Consider the following 16273-nt stretch of genomic DNA (forward strand, 5'->3'; position numbering starts at 1 on the left):
AAGAGATTTGGCGACTTCTATGAAAATGATCTCATAGCAGAGGATGGTTTCGATCCATCGACCTCTGGGTTATGGGCCCAGCACGCTTCCGCTGCGCCACTCTGCTGCTGGATGCTGCTACCTTGAGGAGAATTGTACTTATCGACTGACTTTTGAAAAGTGACTAGAAGGGAGGGTGTCTATGGGATGGAATCCGACAGCAGGATCTTATTGTCGGCAACTTGAGCTCTACTGAGCACCGGCAATTGTCTCTTTGTTTTTGCTGATTTCTTTTTGTCATATTATGTTCAAAGGTTCCCCTGAGGAACCTGCGCCTGGCCTGGCTGGGAGTTCCCGTGGAAAGGCCAGACATCTGCGTCTCTGTGGCGCAATCGGTTAGCGCGTTCGGCTGTTAACCGAAAGGTTGGTGGTTCAAGCCCACCCAGGGATGTGGGCCACTTTTGCTTGAGTAGCATGCTACGGGGGAAGAAGATTCCACGTTGGCTTTCATCTGCTCTTCCAATAAAAAGCCCTGTTGCTTGCTCGCTACCTACCTTTTGAACTCCCTAGATACTACAGAAGAGACCTTTCTAAAAGAGCTCTTTGTCGATAGAGGGAAGGAGGTTAGCCGTGTTTTCCCAGGAACCATGGTCTCTTTTGCTGGCATCGCATGTTATGGGTGGAAAAGATTCCATGTTGGGTTTCAGCTGAGCTGCTCTCCCAACAAGTAAATCTCTGTTGCTCTCTGCCTTTGTTTTGACCTCCTCGGGTACAACGGAGGAAACCTTTCTAAAAGACCTGTTGTAGATGGACAGAAGGAGCATACCGGTGGCTGTGTTGACCAGGAGGATGAACCATCCGATAGAATTCACAAAAAATTCCTTCGAGCCGGAATTGAACCAGCGACCTAAGGATTGCTGATTTACTGCTACAGTGCTCCGCTCTACCAGCTGAGCTATCGAAGGCATGTTTTGCTCATGCTTGAAAGCCTCCTAGTTTTAGCTGTTGGAGCCTTGAGCATGAGGTAAAAAGAAACTCTCGACTACCATGTGAAAAAAACAAAATCAGCTTTGGAGAATGCGGGCATCGATCCCGCTACCTCTCGCATGCTAAGCGAGTGCTCTACCACTTGAGCTAATCCCCCCTGGCATGGTAGACTTGCCTTTACTTTCTTCCCACACCCTGTGGTGGCTTTCACATAAAGTCAGGTGTGACGTTGCATTGTTACATGGCAACTGATTTCTGAAAAGTAGATCGCTTTTTTTTTTTTTTTTTTTTAAGTGCGGATACCATTTTGCCATAGTAGAAGATCATCGGAGGAGTTTATAGGGTGACGGGGGGCTTATGAATACATGCACACCTCTTCCAAGCAAACCCTTTGCACATATGTGCAGAACTGAGTGGTAAGGCATGGAAAAAGCCTTAATAATTTGGAGAAGAAAGTTGCGATGCAGCAAATACGCATGCAGAGCCATTGGTCTTTTTGGCTGTGGGGCTGAAAAACACCCGGGCTATAGGAAATGCTGTGACGTGGGGAATTCTTCTTTTTCCATCAGCATGTGATGAGCAGGGATTTGGGCCTTTGGTTTATATTTTTGATCAGAAACGCGTTTGAGTTGACAGAAGAGATTTGGCGACTTCTATGAAAATGATCTCATAGCAGAGGATGGTTTCGATCCATCGACCTCTGGGTTATGGGCCCAGCATGCTTCCGCTGCGCCACTCTGCTGCTGGATGCTGCTACCCTGAGGAGAATTGTACTTATCGACTGACTTTTGAAAAGTGACTAGAAGGGAGGGTGTCTATGGGATGGAATCCGACAGCAGGATCTTATTGTCGGCAACTTGAGCTCTACTGAGCACCGGCAATTGTCTCTTTGTTTTTGCTGATTTCTTTTTGTCATATTATGTTCAAAGGTTCCCCTGAGGAACCTGCGCCTGGCCTGGCTGGGAGTTCCCGTGGAAAGGCCAGACATCTGCGTCTCTGTGGCGCAATCGGTTAGCGCGTTCGGCTGTTAACCGAAAGGTTGGTGGTTCAAGCCCACCCAGGGACGTGGGCCACTTTTGCTTGAGTAGCATGCTACGGGGGAAGAAGATTCCACGTTGGCTTTCATCTGCTCTTCCAATAAAAAGCCCTGTTGCTTGCTCGCTACCTACCTTTTGAACTCCCTAGATACTACAGAAGAGACCTTTCTAAAAGAGCTCTTTGTCGATAGAGGGAAGGAGGTTAGCCGTGTTTTCCCAGGAACCATGGTCTCTTTTGCTGGCATCGCATGTTATGGGTGGAAAAGATTCCATGTTGGGTTTCAGCTGAGCTGCTCTCCCAACAAGTAAATCTCTGTTGCTCTCTGCCTTTGTTTTGACCTCCTCGGGTACAACGGAGGAAACCTTTCTAAAAGACCTGTTGTAGATGGACAGAAGGAGCATACCGGTGGCTGTGTTGACCAGGAGGATGAACCATCCGATAGAATTCACAAAAAATTCCTTCGAGTCGGAATTGAACCAGCGACCTAAGGATTGCTGATTTACTGCTACAGTCCTCCGCTCTACCAGCTGAGCTATCGAAGGCATGTTTTGCTCATGCTTGAAAGCCTCCTAGTTTTAGCTGTTGGAGCCTTGAGCATGAGGTAAAAAGAAACTCTCGACTACCATGTGAAAAAAACAAAATCAGCTTTGGAGAATGCGGGCATCGATCCCGCTACCTCTCGCATGCTAAGCGAGCGCTCTACCACTTGAGCTAATCCCCCCTGGCATGGTAGACTTGCCTTTACTTTCTTCCCACACCCTGTGGTGGCTTTCACATAAAGTCAGGTGTGACGTTGCATTGTTACATGGCAACTGATTTCTGAAAAGTAGATCGCTTTTTTTTTTTTTAAGTGCGGATACCATTTTGCCATAGTAGAAGATCATCGGAGGAGTTTATAGGGTGACGGGGGGCTTATGAATACATGCACACCTCTTCCAAGCAAACCCTTTGCACATATGTGCAGAACTGAGTGGTAAGGCATGAAAAAAGCCTTAATAATTTGGAGAAGAAAGTTGCGATGCAGCAAATACGCATGCAGAGCCATTGGTCTTTTTGGCTGTGGGGCTGAAAAACACCCGGGCTATAGGAAATGCTGTGACGTGGGGAATTCTTCTTTTTCCATCAGCATGTGATGAGCAGGGATTTGGGCCTTTGGTTTATATTTTTGATCAGAAACGCGTTTGTGTTGACAGAAGAGATTTGGCGACTTCTATGAAAATGATCTCATAGCAGAGGATGGTTTCGATCCATCGACCTCTGGGTTATGGGCCCAGCACGCTTCCGCTGCGCCACTCTGCTGCTGGATGCTGCTACCTTGAGGAGAATTGTACTTATCGACTGACTTTTGAAAAGTGACTAGAAGGGAGGGTGTCTATGGGATGGAATCCGACAGCAGGATCTTATTGTCGGCAACTTGAGCTCTACTGAGCACCGGCAATTGTCTCTTTGTTTTTGCTGATTTCTTTTTGTCATATTATGTTCAAAGGTTCCCCTGAGGAACCTGCGCCTGGCCTGGCTGGGAGTTCCCGTGGAAAGGCCAGACATCTGCGTCTCTGTGGCGCAATCGGTTAGCGCGTTCGGCTGTTAACCGAAAGGTTGGTGGTTCAAGCCCACCCAGGGACGTGGGCCACTTTTGCTTGAGTAGCATGCTACGGGGGAAGAAGATTCCACGTTGGCTTTCATCTGCTCTTCCAATAAAAAGCCCTGTTGCTTGCTCGCTACCTACCTTTTGAACTCCCTAGATACTACAGAAGAGACCTTTCTAAAAGAGCTCTTTGTCGATAGAGGGAAGGAGGTTAGCCGTGTTTTCCCAGGAACCATGGTCTCTTTTGCTGGCATCGCATGTTATGGGTGGAAAAGATTCCATGTTGGGTTTCAGCTGAGCTGCTCTCCCAACAAGTAAATCTCTGTTGCTCTCTGCCTTTGTTTTGACCTCCTCGGGTACAACGGAGGAAACCTTTCTAAAAGACCTGTTGTAGATGGACAGAAGGAGCATACCGGTGGCTGTGTTGACCAGGAGGATGAACCATCCGATAGAATTCACAAAAAATTCCTTCGAGCCGGAATTGAACCAGCGACCTAAGGATTGCTGATTTACTGCTACAGTCCTCCGCTCTACCAGCTGAGCTATCGAAGGCATGTTTTGCTCATGCTTGAAAGCCTCCTAGTTTTAGCTGTTGGAGCCTTGAGCATGAGGTAAAAAGAAACTCTCGACTACCATGTGAAAAAAACAAAATCAGCTTTGGAGAATGCGGGCATCGATCCCGCTACCTCTCGCATGCTAAGCGAGCGCTCTACCACTTGAGCTAATCCCCCCTGGCATGGTAGACTTGCCTTTACTTTCTTCCCACACCCTGTGGTGGCTTTCACATAAAGTCAGGTGTGACGTTGCATTGTTACATGGCAACTGATTTCTGAAAAGTAGATCGCTTTTTTTTTTTTTTTTAAGTGCGGATACCATTTTGCCATAGTAGAAGATCATCGGAGGAGTTTATAGGGTGACGGGGGGCTTATGAATACATGCACACCTCTTCCAAGCAAACCCTTTGCACATATGTGCAGAACTGAGTGGTAAGGCATGAAAAAAGCCTTAATAATTTGGAGAAGAAAGTTGCGATGCAGCAAATACGCATGCAGAGCCATTGGTCTTTTTGGCTGTGGGGCTGAAAAACACCCGGGCTATAGGAAATGCTGTGACGTGGGGAATTCTTCTTTTTCCATCAGCATGTGATGAGCAGGGATTTGGGCCTTTGGTTTATATTTTTGATCAGAAACGCGTTTGTGTTGACAGAAGAGATTTGGCGACTTCTATGAAAATGATCTCATAGCAGAGGATGGTTTCGATCCATCGACCTCTGGGTTATGGGCCCAGCACGCTTCCGCTGCGCCACTCTGCTGCTGGATGCTGCTACCTTGAGGAGAATTGTACTTATCGACTGACTTTTGAAAAGTGACTAGAAGGGAGGGTGTCTATGGGATGGAATCCGACAGCAGGATCTTATTGTCGGCAACTTGAGCTCTACTGAGCACCGGCAATTGTCTCTTTGTTTTTGCTGATTTCTTTTTGTCATATTATGTTCAAAGGTTCCCCTGAGGAACCTGCGCCTGGCCTGGCTGGGAGTTCCCGTGGAAAGGCCAGACATCTGCGTCTCTGTGGCGCAATCGGTTAGCGCGTTCGGCTGTTAACCGAAAGGTTGGTGGTTCAAGCCCACCCAGGGACGTGGGCCACTTTTGCTTGAGTAGCATGCTACGGGGGAAGAAGATTCCACGTTGGCTTTCATCTGCTCTTCCAATAAAAAGCCCTGTTGCTTGCTCGCTACCTACCTTTTGAACTCCCTAGATACTACAGAAGAGACCTTTCTAAAAGAGCTCTTTGTCGATAGAGGGAAGGAGGTTAGCCGTGTTTTCCCAGGAACCATGGTCTCTTTTGCTGGCATCGCATGTTATGGGTGGAAAAGATTCCATGTTGGGTTTCAGCTGAGCTGCTCTCCCAACAAGTAAATCTCTGTTGCTCTCTGCCTTTGTTTTGACCTCCTCGGGTACAACGGAGGAAACCTTTCTAAAAGACCTGTTGTAGATGGACAGAAGGAGCATACCGGTGGCTGTGTTGACCAGGAGGATGAACCATCCGATAGAATTCACAAAAAATTCCTTCGAGCCGGAATTGAACCAGCGACCTAAGGATTGCTGATTTACTGCTACAGTCCTCCGCTCTACCAGCTGAGCTATCGAAGGCATGTTTTGCTCATGCTTGAAAGCCTCCTAGTTTTAGCTGTTGGAGCCTTGAGCATGAGGTAAAAAGAAACTCTCGACTACCATGTGAAAAAAACAAAATCAGCTTTGGAGAATGCGGGCATCGATCCCACTACCTCTCGCATGCTAAGCGAGCGCTCTACCACTTGAGCTAATCCCCCCTGGCATGGTAGACTTGCCTTTACTTTCTTCCCACACCCTGTGGTGGCTTTCACATAAAGTCAGGTGTGACGTTGCATTGTTACATGGCAACTGATTTCTGAAAAGTAGATCGCTTTTTTTTTTTTTTTTTTTTTAAGTGCGGATACCATTTTGCCATAGTAGAAGATCATCGGAGGAGTTTATAGGGTGACGGGGGGCTTATGAATACATGCACACCTCTTCCAAGCAAACCCTTTGCACATATGTGCAGAACTGAGTGGTAAGGCATGAAAAAAGCCTTAATAATTTGGAGAAGAAAGTTGCAATGCAGAAAATACGCATGCAGAGCCATTGGTCTTTTTGGCTGTGGGGCTGAAAAACACCCGGGCTATAGGAAATGCTGTGACGTGGGGAATTCTTCTTTTTCCATCAGCATGTGATGAGCAGGGATTTGGGCCTTTGGTTTATATTTTTGATCAGAAACGCGTTTGTGTTGACAGAAGAGATTTGGCGACTTCTATGAAAATGATCTCATAGCAGAGGATGGTTTCGATCCATCGACCTCTGGGTTATGGGCCCAGCACGCTTCCGCTGCGCCACTCTGCTGCTGGATGCTGCTACCTTGAGGAGAATTGTACTTATCGACTGACTTTTGAAAAGTGACTAGAAGGGAGGGTGTCTATGGGATGGAATCCGACAGCAGGATCTTATTGTCGGCAACTTGAGCTCTACTGAGCACCGGCAATTGTCTCTTTGTTTTTGCTGATTTCTTTTTGTCATATTATGTTCAAAGGTTCCCCTGAGGAACCTGCGCCTGGCCTGGCTGGGAGTTCCCGTGGAAAGGCCAGACATCTGCGTCTCTGTGGCGCAATCGGTTAGCGCGTTCGGCTGTTAACCGAAAGGTTGGTGGTTCAAGCCCACCCAGGGACGTGGGCCACTTTTGCTTGAGTAGCATGCTACGGGGGAAGAAGATTCCACGTTGGCTTTCATCTGCTCTTCCAATAAAAAGCCCTGTTGCTTGCTCGCTACCTACCTTTTGAACTCCCTAGATACTACAGAAGAGACCTTTCTAAAAGAGCTCTTTGTCGATAGAGGGAAGGAGGTTAGCCGTGTTTTCCCAGGAACCATGGTCTCTTTTGCTGGCATCGCATGTTATGGGTGGAAAAGATTCCATGTTGGGTTTCAGCTGAGCTGCTCTCCCAACAAGTAAATCTCTGTTGCTCTCTGCCTTTGTTTTGACCTCCTCGGGTACAACGGAGGAAACCTTTCTAAAAGACCTGTTGTAGATGGACAGAAGGAGCATACCGGTGGCTGTGTTGACCAGGAGGATGAACCATCCGATAGAATTCACAAAAAATTCCTTCGAGCCGGAATTGAACCAGCGACCTAAGGATTGCTGATTTACTGCTACAGTCCTCCACTCTACCAGCTGAGCTATCGAAGGCATGTTTTGCTCATGCTTGAAAGCCTCCTAGTTTTAGCTGTTGGAGCCTTGAGCATGAGGTAAAAAGAAACTCTCGACTACCATGTGAAAAAAACAAAATCAGCTTTGGAGAATGCGGGCATCGATCCCGCTACCTCTCGCATGCTAAGCGAGCGCTCTACCACTTGAGCTAATCCCCCCTGGCATGGTAGACTTGCCTTTACTTTCTTCCCACACCCTGTGGTGGCTTTCACATAAAGTCAGGTGTGACGTTGCATTGTTACATGGCAACTGATTTCTGAAAAGTAGATCGCTTTTTTTTTTTTTTTTTTTTTAAGTGCGGATACCATTTTGCCATAGTAGAAGATCATCGGAGGAGTTTATAGGGTGACGGGGGGCTTATGAATACATGCACACCTCTTCCAAGCAAACCCTTTGCACATATGTGCAGAACTGAGTGGTAAGGCATGAAAAAAGCCTTAATAATTTGGAGAAGAAAGTTGCGATGCAGCAAATACGCATGCAGAGCCATTGGTCTTTTTGGCTGTGGGGCTGAAAAACACCCGGGCTATAGGAAATGCTGTGACGTGGGGAATTCTTCTTTTTCCATCAGCATGTGATGAGCAGGGATTTGGGCCTTTGGTTTATATTTTTGATCAGAAACGCGTTTGTGTTGACAGAAGAGATTTGGCGACTTCTATGAAAATGATCTCATAGCAGAGGATGGTTTCGATCCATCGACCTCTGGGTTATGGGCCCAGCACGCTTCCGCTGCGCCACTCTGCTGCTGGATGCTGCTACCTTGAGGAGAATTGTACTTATCGACTGACTTTTGAAAAGTGACTAGAAGGGAGGTTGTCTATGGGATGGAATCCGACAGCAGGATCTTATTGTCGGCAACTTGAGCTCTACTGAGCACCGGCAATTGTCTCTTTGTTTTTGCTGATTTCTTTTTGTCATATTATGTTCAAAGGTTCCCCTGAGGAACCTGCGCCTGGCCTGGCTGGGAGTTCCCGTGGAAAGGCCAGACATCTGCGTCTCTGTGGCGCAATCGGTTAGCGCGTTCGGCTGTTAACCGAAAGGTTGGTGGTTCAAGCCCACCCAGGGACGTGGGCCACTTTTGCTTGAGTAGCATGCTACGGGGGAAGAAGATTCCACGTTGGCTTTCATCTGCTCTTCCAATAAAAAGCCCTGTTGCTTGCTCGCTACCTACCTTTTGAACTCCCTAGATACTACAGAAGAGACCTTTCTAAAAGAGCTCTTTGTCGATAGAGGGAAGGAGGTTAGCCGTGTTTTCCCAGGAACCATGGTCTCTTTTGCTGGCATCGCATGTTATGGGTGGAAAAGATTCCATGTTGGGTTTCAGCTGAGCTGCTCTCCCAACAAGTAAATCTCTGTTGCTCTCTGCCTTTGTTTTGACCTCCTCGGGTACAACGGAGGAAACCTTTCTAAAAGACCTGTTGTAGATGGACAGAAGGAGCATACCGGTGGCTGTGTTGACCAGGAGGATGAACCATCCGATAGAATTCACAAAAAATTCCTTCGAGCCGGAATTGAACCAGCGACCTAAGGATTGCTGATTTACTGCTACAGTCCTCCGCTCTACCAGCTGAGCTATCGAAGGCATGTTTTGCTCATGCTTGAAAGCCTCCTAGTTTTAGCTGTTGGAGCCTTGAGCATGAGGTAAAAAGAAACTCTCGACTACCATGTGAAAAAAACAAAATCAGCTTTGGAGAATGCGGGCATCGATCCCACTACCTCTCGCATGCTAAGCGAGCGCTCTACCACTTGAGCTAATCCCCCCTGGCATGGTAGACTTGCCTTTACTTTCTTCCCACACCCTGTGGTGGCTTTCACATAAAGTCAGGTGTGACGTTGCATTGTTACATGGCAACTGATTTCTGAAAAGTAGATCGCTTTTTTTTTTTTTTTTTTTTTAAGTGCGGATACCATTTTGCCATAGTAGAAGATCATCGGAGGAGTTTATAGGGTGACGGGGGGCTTATGAATACATGCACACCTCTTCCAAGCAAACCCTTTGCACATATGTGCAGAACTGAGTGGTAAGGCATGAAAAAAGCCTTAATAATTTGGAGAAGAAAGTTGCAATGCAGAAAATACGCATGCAGAGCCATTGGTCTTTTTGGCTGTGGGGCTGAAAAACACCCGGGCTATAGGAAATGCTGTGACGTGGGGAATTCTTCTTTTTCCATCAGCATGTGATGAGCAGGGATTTGGGCCTTTGGTTTATAATTTTGATCAGAAACGCGTTTGTGTTGACAGAAGAGATTTGGCGACTTCTATGAAAATGATCTCATAGCAGAGGATGGTTTCGATCCATCGACCTCTGGGTTATGGGCCCAGCACGCTTCCGCTGCGCCACTCTGCTGCTGGATGCTGCTACCTTGAGGAGAATTGTACTTATCGACTGACTTTTGAAAAGTGACTAGAAGGGAGGGTGTCTATGGGATGGAATCCGACAGCAGGATCTTATTGTCGGCAACTTGAGCTCTACTGAGCACCGGCAATTGTCTCTTTGTTTTTGCTGATTTCTTTTTGTCATATTATGTTCAAAGGTTCCCCTGAGGAACCTGCGCCTGGCCTGGCTGGGAGTTCCCGTGGAAAGGCCAGACATCTGCGTCTCTGTGGCGCAATCGGTTAGCGCGTTCGGCTGTTAACCGAAAGGTTGGTGGTTCAAGCCCACCCAGGGACGTGGGCCACTTTTGCTTGAGTAGCATGCTACGGGGGAAGAAGATTCCACGTTGGCTTTCATCTGCTCTTCCAATAAAAAGCCCTGTTGCTTGCTCGCTACCTACCTTTTGAACTCCCTAGATACTACAGAAGAGACCTTTCTAAAAGAGCTCTTTGTCGATAGAGGGAAGGAGGTTAGCCGTGTTTTCCCAGGAACCATGGTCTCTTTTGCTGGCATCGCATGTTATGGGTGGAAAAGATTCCATGTTGGGTTTCAGCTGAGCTGCTCTCCCAACAAGTAAATCTCTGTTGCTCTCTGCCTTTGTTTTGACCTCCTCGGGTACAACGGAGGAAACCTTTCTAAAAGACCTGTTGTAGATGGACAGAAGGAGCATACCGGTGGCTGTGTTGACCAGGAGGATGAACCATCCGATAGAATTCACAAAAAATTCCTTCGAGCCGGAATTGAACCAGCGACCTAAGGATTGCTGATTTACTGCTACAGTCCTCCACTCTACCAGCTGAGCTATCGAAGGCATGTTTTGCTCATGCTTGAAAGCCTCCTAGTTTTAGCTGTTGGAGCCTTGAGCATGAGGTAAAAAGAAACTCTCGACTACCATGTGAAAAAAACAAAATCAGCTTTGGAGAATGCGGGCATCGATCCCGCTACCTCTCGCATGCTAAGCGAGCGCTCTACCACTTGAGCTAATCCCCCCTGGCATGGTAGACTTGCCTTTACTTTCTTCCCACACCCTGTGGTGGCTTTCACATAAAGTCAGGTGTGACGTTGCATTGTTACATGGCAACTGATTTCTGAAAAGTAGATCGCTTTTTTTTTTTTTTTTTTTTTAAGTGCGGATACCATTTTGCCATAGTATAAGATCATCGGAGGAGTTTATAGGGTGACGGGGGGCTTATGAATACATGCACACCTCTTCCAAGCAAACCCTTTGCACATATGTGCAGAACTGAGTGGTAAGGCATGAAAAAAGCCTTAATAATTTGGAGAAGAAAGTTGCGATGCAGCAAATACGCATGCAGAGCCATTGGTCTTTTTGGCTGTGGGGCTGAAAAACACCCGGGCTATAGGAAATGCTGTGACGTGGGGAATTCTTATTTTTCCATCAGCATGTGATGAGCAGGGATTTGGGCCTTTGGTTTATATTTTTGATCAGAAACGCGTTTGTGTTGACAGAAGAGATTTGGCGACTTCTATGAAAATGATCTCATAGCAGAGGATGGTTTCGATCCATTGACCTCTGGGTTATGGGCCCAGCACGCTTCCGCTGCGCCACTCTGCTGCTGGATGCTGCTACCTTGAGGAGAATTGTACTTATCGACTGACTTTTGAAAAGTGACTAGAAGGGAGGGTGTCTATGGGATGGAATCCGACAGCAGGATCTTATTGTCGGCAACTTGAGCTCTACTGAGCACCGGCAATTGTCTCTTTGTTTTTGCTGATTTCTTTTTGTCATATTATGTTCAAAGGTTCCCCTGAGGAACCTGCGCCTGGCCTGGCTGGGAGTTCCCGTGGAAAGGCCAGACATCTGCGTCTCTGTGGCGCAATCGGTTAGCGCGTTCGGCTGTTAACCGAAAGGTTGGTGGTTCAAGCCCACCCAGGGACGTGGGCCACTTTTGCTTGAGTAGCATGCTACGGGGGAAGAAGATTCCACGTTGGCTTTCATCTGCTCTTCCAATAAAAAGCCCTGTTGCTTGCTCGCTACCTACCTTTTGAACTCCCTAGATACTACAGAAGAGACCTTTCTAAAAGAGCTCTTTGTCGATAGAGGGAAGGAGGTTAGCCGTGTTTTCCCAGGAACCATGGTCTCTTTTGCTGGCATCGCATGTTATGGGTGGAAAAGATTCCATGTTGGGTTTCAGCTGAGCTGCTCTCCCAACAAGTAAATCTCTGTTGCTCTCTGCCTTTGTTTTGACCTCCTCGGGTACAACGGAGGAAACCTTTCTAAAAGACCTGTTGTAGATGGACAGAAGGAGCATACCGGTGGCTGTGTTGACCAGGAGGATGAACCATCCGATAGAATTCACAAAAAATTCCTTCGAGCCGGAATTGAACCAGCGACCTAAGGATTGCTGATTTACTGCTACAGTCCTCCGCTCTACCAGCTGAGCTATCGAAGGCATGTTTTGCTCATGCTTGAAAGCCTCCTAGTTTTAGCTTTTGGAGCCTTGAGCATGAGGTAAAAAGAAACTCTCGACTACCATGTGAAAAAAACAAAATCAGCTTTGGAGAATGCGGGCATCTATCCCGCTACCTCTCGCATGCTAAGCGAGCGCTCTACCACTTGAGCTAATCCCCCCTGGCATGGTAGACTTGCCTTTACTTTCTTCCCACACCCTGTGGTGGCTTTCACATAAAGTCAGGTGTGACGTTGCATTGTTACATGGCAACTGATTTCTGAAAAGTAGATCGATTTTTTTTTTTTTTTTTTTTTTAAGTGCGGATACCATTTTGCCATAGTAGAAGATCATCGGAGGAGTTTATAGGGTGACGGGGGGCTTATGAATACATGCACACCTCTTCCAAGCAAACCCTTTGCACATATGTGCAGAACTGAGTGGTAAGGCATGAAAAAAGCCTTAATAATTTGGAGAAGAAAGTTGCGATGCAGCAAATACGCATGCAGAGCCATTGGTCTTTTTGGCTGTGGGGCTGAAAAACACCCGGGCTATAGGAAATGCTGTGACGTGGGGAATTCTTCTTTTTCCATCAGCATGTGATGAGCAGGGATTTGGGCCTTTGGTTTATATTTTTGATCAGAAACGCGTTTGTGTTGACAGAAGAGATTTGGCGACTTCTATGAAAATGATCTCATAGCAGAGGATGGTTTCGATCCATCGACCTCTGGGTTATGGGCCCAGCACGCTTCCGCTGCGCCACTCTGCTGCTGGATGCTGCTACCTTGAGGAGAATTGTACTTATCGACTGACTTTTGAAAAGTGACTAGAAGGGAGGGTGTCTATGGGATGGAATCCGACAGCAGGATCTTATTGTCGGCAACTTGAGCTCTACTGAGCACCGGCAATTGTCTCTTTGTTTTTGCTGATTTCTTTTTGTCATATTATGTTCAAAGGTTCCCCTGAGGAACCTGCGCCTGGCCTGGCTGGGAGTTCCCGTGGAAAGGCCAGACATCTGCGTCTCTGTGGCGCAATCGGTTAGCGCGTTCGGCTGTTAACCGAAAGGTTGGTGGTTCAAGCCCACCCAGGGACGTGGGCCACTTTTGCTTGAGTAGCATGCTACGGGGGAAGAAGATTCCACGTTGGCTTTCATCTGCTCTTCCAATAAAAAGCCCTGTTGCTTGCTCGCTACCTACCTTTTGAACTCCCTAGATACTACAGAAGAGACCTTTCTAAAAGAGCTCTTTGTCGATAGAGGGAAGGAGGTTAGCCGTGTTTTCCCAGGAACCATGGTCTCTTTTGCTGGCATCGCATGTTATGGGTGGAAAAGATTCCATGTTGGGTTTCAGCTGAGCTGCTCTCCCAACAAGTAAATCTCTGTTGCTCTCTGCCTTTGTTTTGACCTCCTCGGGTACAACGGAGGAAACCTTTCTAAAAGACCTGTTGTAGATGGACAGAAGGAGCATACCGGTGGCTGTGTTGACCAGGAGGATGAACCATCCGATAGAATTCACAAAAAATTCCTTCGAGCCGGAATTGAACCAGCGACCTAAGGATTGCTGATTTACTGCTACAGTCCTCCGCTCTACCAGCTGAGCTATCGAAGGCATGTTTTGCTCATGCTTGAAAGCCTCCTAGTTTTAGCTGTTGGAGCCTTGAGCATGAGGTAAAAAGAAACTCTCGACTACCATGTGAAAAAAACAAAATCAGCTTTGGAGAATGCGGGCATCGATCCCGCTACCTCTCGCATGCTAAGCGAGCGCTCTACCACTTGAGCTAATCCCCCCTGGCATGGTAGACTTGCCTTTACTTTCTTCCCACACCCTGTGGTGGCTTTCACATAAAGTCAGGTGTGACGTTGCATTGTTACATGGCAACTGATTTCTAAAAGTAGATCGCTTTTTTTTTTTTTTTTTTTTTAAGTGCGGATACCATTTTGCCATAGTAGAAGATCATCGGAGGAGTTTATAGGGTGACGGGGGGCTTATGAATACATGCACACCTCTTCCAAGCAAACCCTTTGCACATATGTGCAGAACTGAGTGGTAAGGCATGAAAAAAGCCTTAATAATTTGGAGAAGAAAGTTGCGATGCAGCAAATACGCATGCAGAGCCATTGGTCTTTTTGGCTGTGGGGCTGAAAAACACCCGGGCTATAGGAAATGCTGTGACGTGGGGAATTCTTCTTTTTCCATCAGCATGTGATGAGCAGGGATTTGGGCCTTTGGTTTATATTTTTGATCAGAAACGCGTTTGTGTTGACAGAAGAGATTTGGCGACTTCTATGAAAATGATCTCATAGCAGAGGATGGTTTCGATCCATCGACCTCTGGGTTATGGGCCCAGCACGCTTCCGCTGCGCCACTCTGCTGCTGGATGCTGCTACCTTGAGGAGAATTGTACTTATCGACTGACTTTTGAAAAGTGACTAGAAGGGAGGGTGTCTATGGGATGGAATCCGACAGCAGGATCTTATTGTCGGCAACTTGAGCTCTACTGAGCACCGGCAATTGTCTCTTTGTTTTTGCTGATTTCTTTTTGTCATATTATGTTCAAAGGTTCCCCTGAGGAACCTGCGCCTGGCCTGGCTGGGAGTTCCCGTGGAAAGGCCAGACATCTGCGTCTCTGTGGCGCAATCGGTTAGCGCGTTCGGCTGTTAACCGAAAGGTTGGTGGTTCAAGCCCACCCAGGGACGTGGGCCACTTTTGCTTGAGTAGCATGCTACGGGGGAAGAAGATTCCACGTTGGCTTTCATCTGCTCTTCCAATAAAAAGCCCTGTTGCTTGCTCGCTACCTACCTTTTGAACTCCCTAGATACTACAGAAGAGACCTTTCTAAAAGAGCTCTTTGTCGATAGAGGGAAGGAGGTTAGCCGTGTTTTCCCAGGAACCATGGTCTCTTTTGCTGGCATCGCATGTTATGGGTGGAAAAGATTCCATGTTGGGTTTCAGCTGAGCTGCTCTCCCAACAAGTAAATCTCTGTTGCTCTCTGCCTTTGTTTTGACCTCCTCGGGTACAACGGAGGAAACCTTTCTAAAAGACCTGTTGTAGATGGACAGAAGGAGCATACCGGTGGCTGTGTTGACCAGGAGGATGAACCATCCGATAGAATTCACAAAAAATTCCTTCGAGCCGGAATTGAACCAGCGACCTAAGGATTGCTGATTTACTGCTACAGTCCTCCGCTCTACCAGCTGAGCTATCGAAGGCATGTTTTGCTCATGCTTGAAAGCCTCCTAGTTTTAGCTGTTGGAGCCTTGAGCATGAGGTAAAAAGAAACTCTCGACTACCATGTGAAAAAAACAAAATCAGCTTTGGAGAATGCGGGCATCGATCCCGCTACCTCTCGCATGCTAAGCGAGCGCTCTACCACTTGAGCTAATCCCCCCTGGCATGGTAGACTTGCCTTTACTTTCTTCCCACACCCTGTGGTGGCTTTCACATAAAGTCAGGTGTGACGTTGCATTGTTACATGGCAACTGATTTCTGAAAAGTAGATCGCTTTTTTTTTTTTTTTTTTTTTAAGTGCGGATACCATTTTGCCATAGTAGAAGATCATCGGAGGAGTTTATAGGGTGACGGGGGGCTTATGAATACATGCACACCTCTTCCAAGCAAACCCTTTGCACATATGTGCAGAACTGAGTGGTAAGGCATGAAAAAAGCCTTAATAATTTGGAGAAGAAAGTTGCGATGCAGCAAATACGCATGCAGAGCCATTGGTCTTTTTGGCTGTGGGGCTGAAAAACACCCGGGCTATAGGAAATGCTGTGACGTGGGGAATTCTTCTTTTTCCATCAGCATGTGATGAGCAGGGATTTGGGCCTTTGGTTTATATTTTTGATCAGAAACGCGTTTGTGTTGACAGAAGAGATTTGGCGACTTCTATGAAAATGATCTCATAGCAGAGGATGGTTTCGATCCATCGACCTCTGGGTTATGGGCCCAGCATGCTTCCGCTGCGCCACTCTGCTGCTGGATGCTGCTACCTTGAGGAGAATTGTACTTATCGACTGACTTTTGAAAAGTGACTAGAAGGGAGGGTGTCTATGGGATGGAATCCGACAGCAGGATCTTATTGTCGGCAACTTGAGCTCTACTGAGCACCGGCAATTGTCTCTTTGT

At 47.1% G+C, this 16273-nt stretch overlaps 26 non-coding genes across 26 annotated transcripts; 9 read left to right on the plus strand and 17 right to left on the minus strand.

Annotated features, from left to right (window-relative positions):
- Nucleotides 1–1050: 1050 nt before the first annotated feature.
- On the minus strand, nucleotides 1051–1123 carry TRNAA-AGC (transfer RNA alanine (anticodon AGC)). The gene has a single exon. It is a non-coding gene; the product is annotated as a tRNA-Ala (tRNA).
- Nucleotides 1124–1958: 835 nt separating this feature from the next.
- Nucleotides 1959–2032, plus strand: TRNAN-GUU (transfer RNA asparagine (anticodon GUU)). The gene has a single exon. It is a non-coding gene; the product is annotated as a tRNA-Asn (tRNA).
- A 620-nt stretch (nucleotides 2033–2652) lies between these two features.
- Nucleotides 2653–2725, minus strand: TRNAA-AGC (transfer RNA alanine (anticodon AGC)). The gene has a single exon. It is a non-coding gene; the product is annotated as a tRNA-Ala (tRNA).
- An 828-nt stretch (nucleotides 2726–3553) lies between these two features.
- TRNAN-GUU (transfer RNA asparagine (anticodon GUU)) lies at nucleotides 3554–3627 on the plus strand. Its single transcript has one exon. It is a non-coding gene; the product is annotated as a tRNA-Asn (tRNA).
- Nucleotides 3628–4055: 428 nt separating this feature from the next.
- On the minus strand, nucleotides 4056–4141 carry TRNAY-GUA (transfer RNA tyrosine (anticodon GUA)). Its single transcript is given in 2 exon segments — nucleotides 4056–4091; nucleotides 4105–4141. It is a non-coding gene; the product is annotated as a tRNA-Tyr (tRNA).
- A 106-nt stretch (nucleotides 4142–4247) lies between these two features.
- Nucleotides 4248–4320, minus strand: TRNAA-AGC (transfer RNA alanine (anticodon AGC)). Its single transcript has one exon. It is a non-coding gene; the product is annotated as a tRNA-Ala (tRNA).
- An 831-nt stretch (nucleotides 4321–5151) lies between these two features.
- Nucleotides 5152–5225, plus strand: TRNAN-GUU (transfer RNA asparagine (anticodon GUU)). Its single transcript has one exon. It is a non-coding gene; the product is annotated as a tRNA-Asn (tRNA).
- Nucleotides 5226–5653: 428 nt separating this feature from the next.
- Nucleotides 5654–5739, minus strand: TRNAY-GUA (transfer RNA tyrosine (anticodon GUA)). Its single transcript is given in 2 exon segments — nucleotides 5654–5689; nucleotides 5703–5739. It is a non-coding gene; the product is annotated as a tRNA-Tyr (tRNA).
- Nucleotides 5740–5845: 106 nt separating this feature from the next.
- TRNAA-AGC (transfer RNA alanine (anticodon AGC)) lies at nucleotides 5846–5918 on the minus strand. Its single transcript has one exon. It is a non-coding gene; the product is annotated as a tRNA-Ala (tRNA).
- Nucleotides 5919–6754: 836 nt separating this feature from the next.
- TRNAN-GUU (transfer RNA asparagine (anticodon GUU)) lies at nucleotides 6755–6828 on the plus strand. Its single transcript has one exon. It is a non-coding gene; the product is annotated as a tRNA-Asn (tRNA).
- A 428-nt stretch (nucleotides 6829–7256) lies between these two features.
- Nucleotides 7257–7342, minus strand: TRNAY-GUA (transfer RNA tyrosine (anticodon GUA)). Its single transcript is given in 2 exon segments — nucleotides 7257–7292; nucleotides 7306–7342. It is a non-coding gene; the product is annotated as a tRNA-Tyr (tRNA).
- A 106-nt stretch (nucleotides 7343–7448) lies between these two features.
- TRNAA-AGC (transfer RNA alanine (anticodon AGC)) lies at nucleotides 7449–7521 on the minus strand. The gene has a single exon. It is a non-coding gene; the product is annotated as a tRNA-Ala (tRNA).
- An 836-nt stretch (nucleotides 7522–8357) lies between these two features.
- TRNAN-GUU (transfer RNA asparagine (anticodon GUU)) lies at nucleotides 8358–8431 on the plus strand. The gene has a single exon. It is a non-coding gene; the product is annotated as a tRNA-Asn (tRNA).
- Nucleotides 8432–8859: 428 nt separating this feature from the next.
- On the minus strand, nucleotides 8860–8945 carry TRNAY-GUA (transfer RNA tyrosine (anticodon GUA)). The gene is given in 2 exon segments: nucleotides 8860–8895; nucleotides 8909–8945. It is a non-coding gene; the product is annotated as a tRNA-Tyr (tRNA).
- Nucleotides 8946–9051: 106 nt separating this feature from the next.
- On the minus strand, nucleotides 9052–9124 carry TRNAA-AGC (transfer RNA alanine (anticodon AGC)). Its single transcript has one exon. It is a non-coding gene; the product is annotated as a tRNA-Ala (tRNA).
- Nucleotides 9125–9960: 836 nt separating this feature from the next.
- Nucleotides 9961–10034, plus strand: TRNAN-GUU (transfer RNA asparagine (anticodon GUU)). The gene has a single exon. It is a non-coding gene; the product is annotated as a tRNA-Asn (tRNA).
- Nucleotides 10035–10462: 428 nt separating this feature from the next.
- Nucleotides 10463–10548, minus strand: TRNAY-GUA (transfer RNA tyrosine (anticodon GUA)). The gene is given in 2 exon segments: nucleotides 10463–10498; nucleotides 10512–10548. It is a non-coding gene; the product is annotated as a tRNA-Tyr (tRNA).
- Nucleotides 10549–10654: 106 nt separating this feature from the next.
- TRNAA-AGC (transfer RNA alanine (anticodon AGC)) lies at nucleotides 10655–10727 on the minus strand. Its single transcript has one exon. It is a non-coding gene; the product is annotated as a tRNA-Ala (tRNA).
- Nucleotides 10728–11563: 836 nt separating this feature from the next.
- TRNAN-GUU (transfer RNA asparagine (anticodon GUU)) lies at nucleotides 11564–11637 on the plus strand. Its single transcript has one exon. It is a non-coding gene; the product is annotated as a tRNA-Asn (tRNA).
- A 428-nt stretch (nucleotides 11638–12065) lies between these two features.
- Nucleotides 12066–12151, minus strand: TRNAY-GUA (transfer RNA tyrosine (anticodon GUA)). Its single transcript is given in 2 exon segments — nucleotides 12066–12101; nucleotides 12115–12151. It is a non-coding gene; the product is annotated as a tRNA-Tyr (tRNA).
- A 1016-nt stretch (nucleotides 12152–13167) lies between these two features.
- TRNAN-GUU (transfer RNA asparagine (anticodon GUU)) lies at nucleotides 13168–13241 on the plus strand. Its single transcript has one exon. It is a non-coding gene; the product is annotated as a tRNA-Asn (tRNA).
- A 428-nt stretch (nucleotides 13242–13669) lies between these two features.
- Nucleotides 13670–13755, minus strand: TRNAY-GUA (transfer RNA tyrosine (anticodon GUA)). The gene is given in 2 exon segments: nucleotides 13670–13705; nucleotides 13719–13755. It is a non-coding gene; the product is annotated as a tRNA-Tyr (tRNA).
- A 106-nt stretch (nucleotides 13756–13861) lies between these two features.
- TRNAA-AGC (transfer RNA alanine (anticodon AGC)) lies at nucleotides 13862–13934 on the minus strand. Its single transcript has one exon. It is a non-coding gene; the product is annotated as a tRNA-Ala (tRNA).
- Nucleotides 13935–14769: 835 nt separating this feature from the next.
- Nucleotides 14770–14843, plus strand: TRNAN-GUU (transfer RNA asparagine (anticodon GUU)). The gene has a single exon. It is a non-coding gene; the product is annotated as a tRNA-Asn (tRNA).
- A 428-nt stretch (nucleotides 14844–15271) lies between these two features.
- TRNAY-GUA (transfer RNA tyrosine (anticodon GUA)) lies at nucleotides 15272–15357 on the minus strand. The gene is given in 2 exon segments: nucleotides 15272–15307; nucleotides 15321–15357. It is a non-coding gene; the product is annotated as a tRNA-Tyr (tRNA).
- Nucleotides 15358–15463: 106 nt separating this feature from the next.
- TRNAA-AGC (transfer RNA alanine (anticodon AGC)) lies at nucleotides 15464–15536 on the minus strand. Its single transcript has one exon. It is a non-coding gene; the product is annotated as a tRNA-Ala (tRNA).
- Between the last annotated feature and the right edge of the window lie 737 nt (nucleotides 15537–16273).

The sequence above is a fragment of the Anomaloglossus baeobatrachus genome, unplaced genomic scaffold, assembly GCF_048569485.1.
Source record: "Anomaloglossus baeobatrachus isolate aAnoBae1 unplaced genomic scaffold, aAnoBae1.hap1 Scaffold_4183, whole genome shotgun sequence".
Classification (NCBI taxonomy): domain Eukaryota; kingdom Metazoa; phylum Chordata; class Amphibia; order Anura; family Aromobatidae; genus Anomaloglossus; species Anomaloglossus baeobatrachus.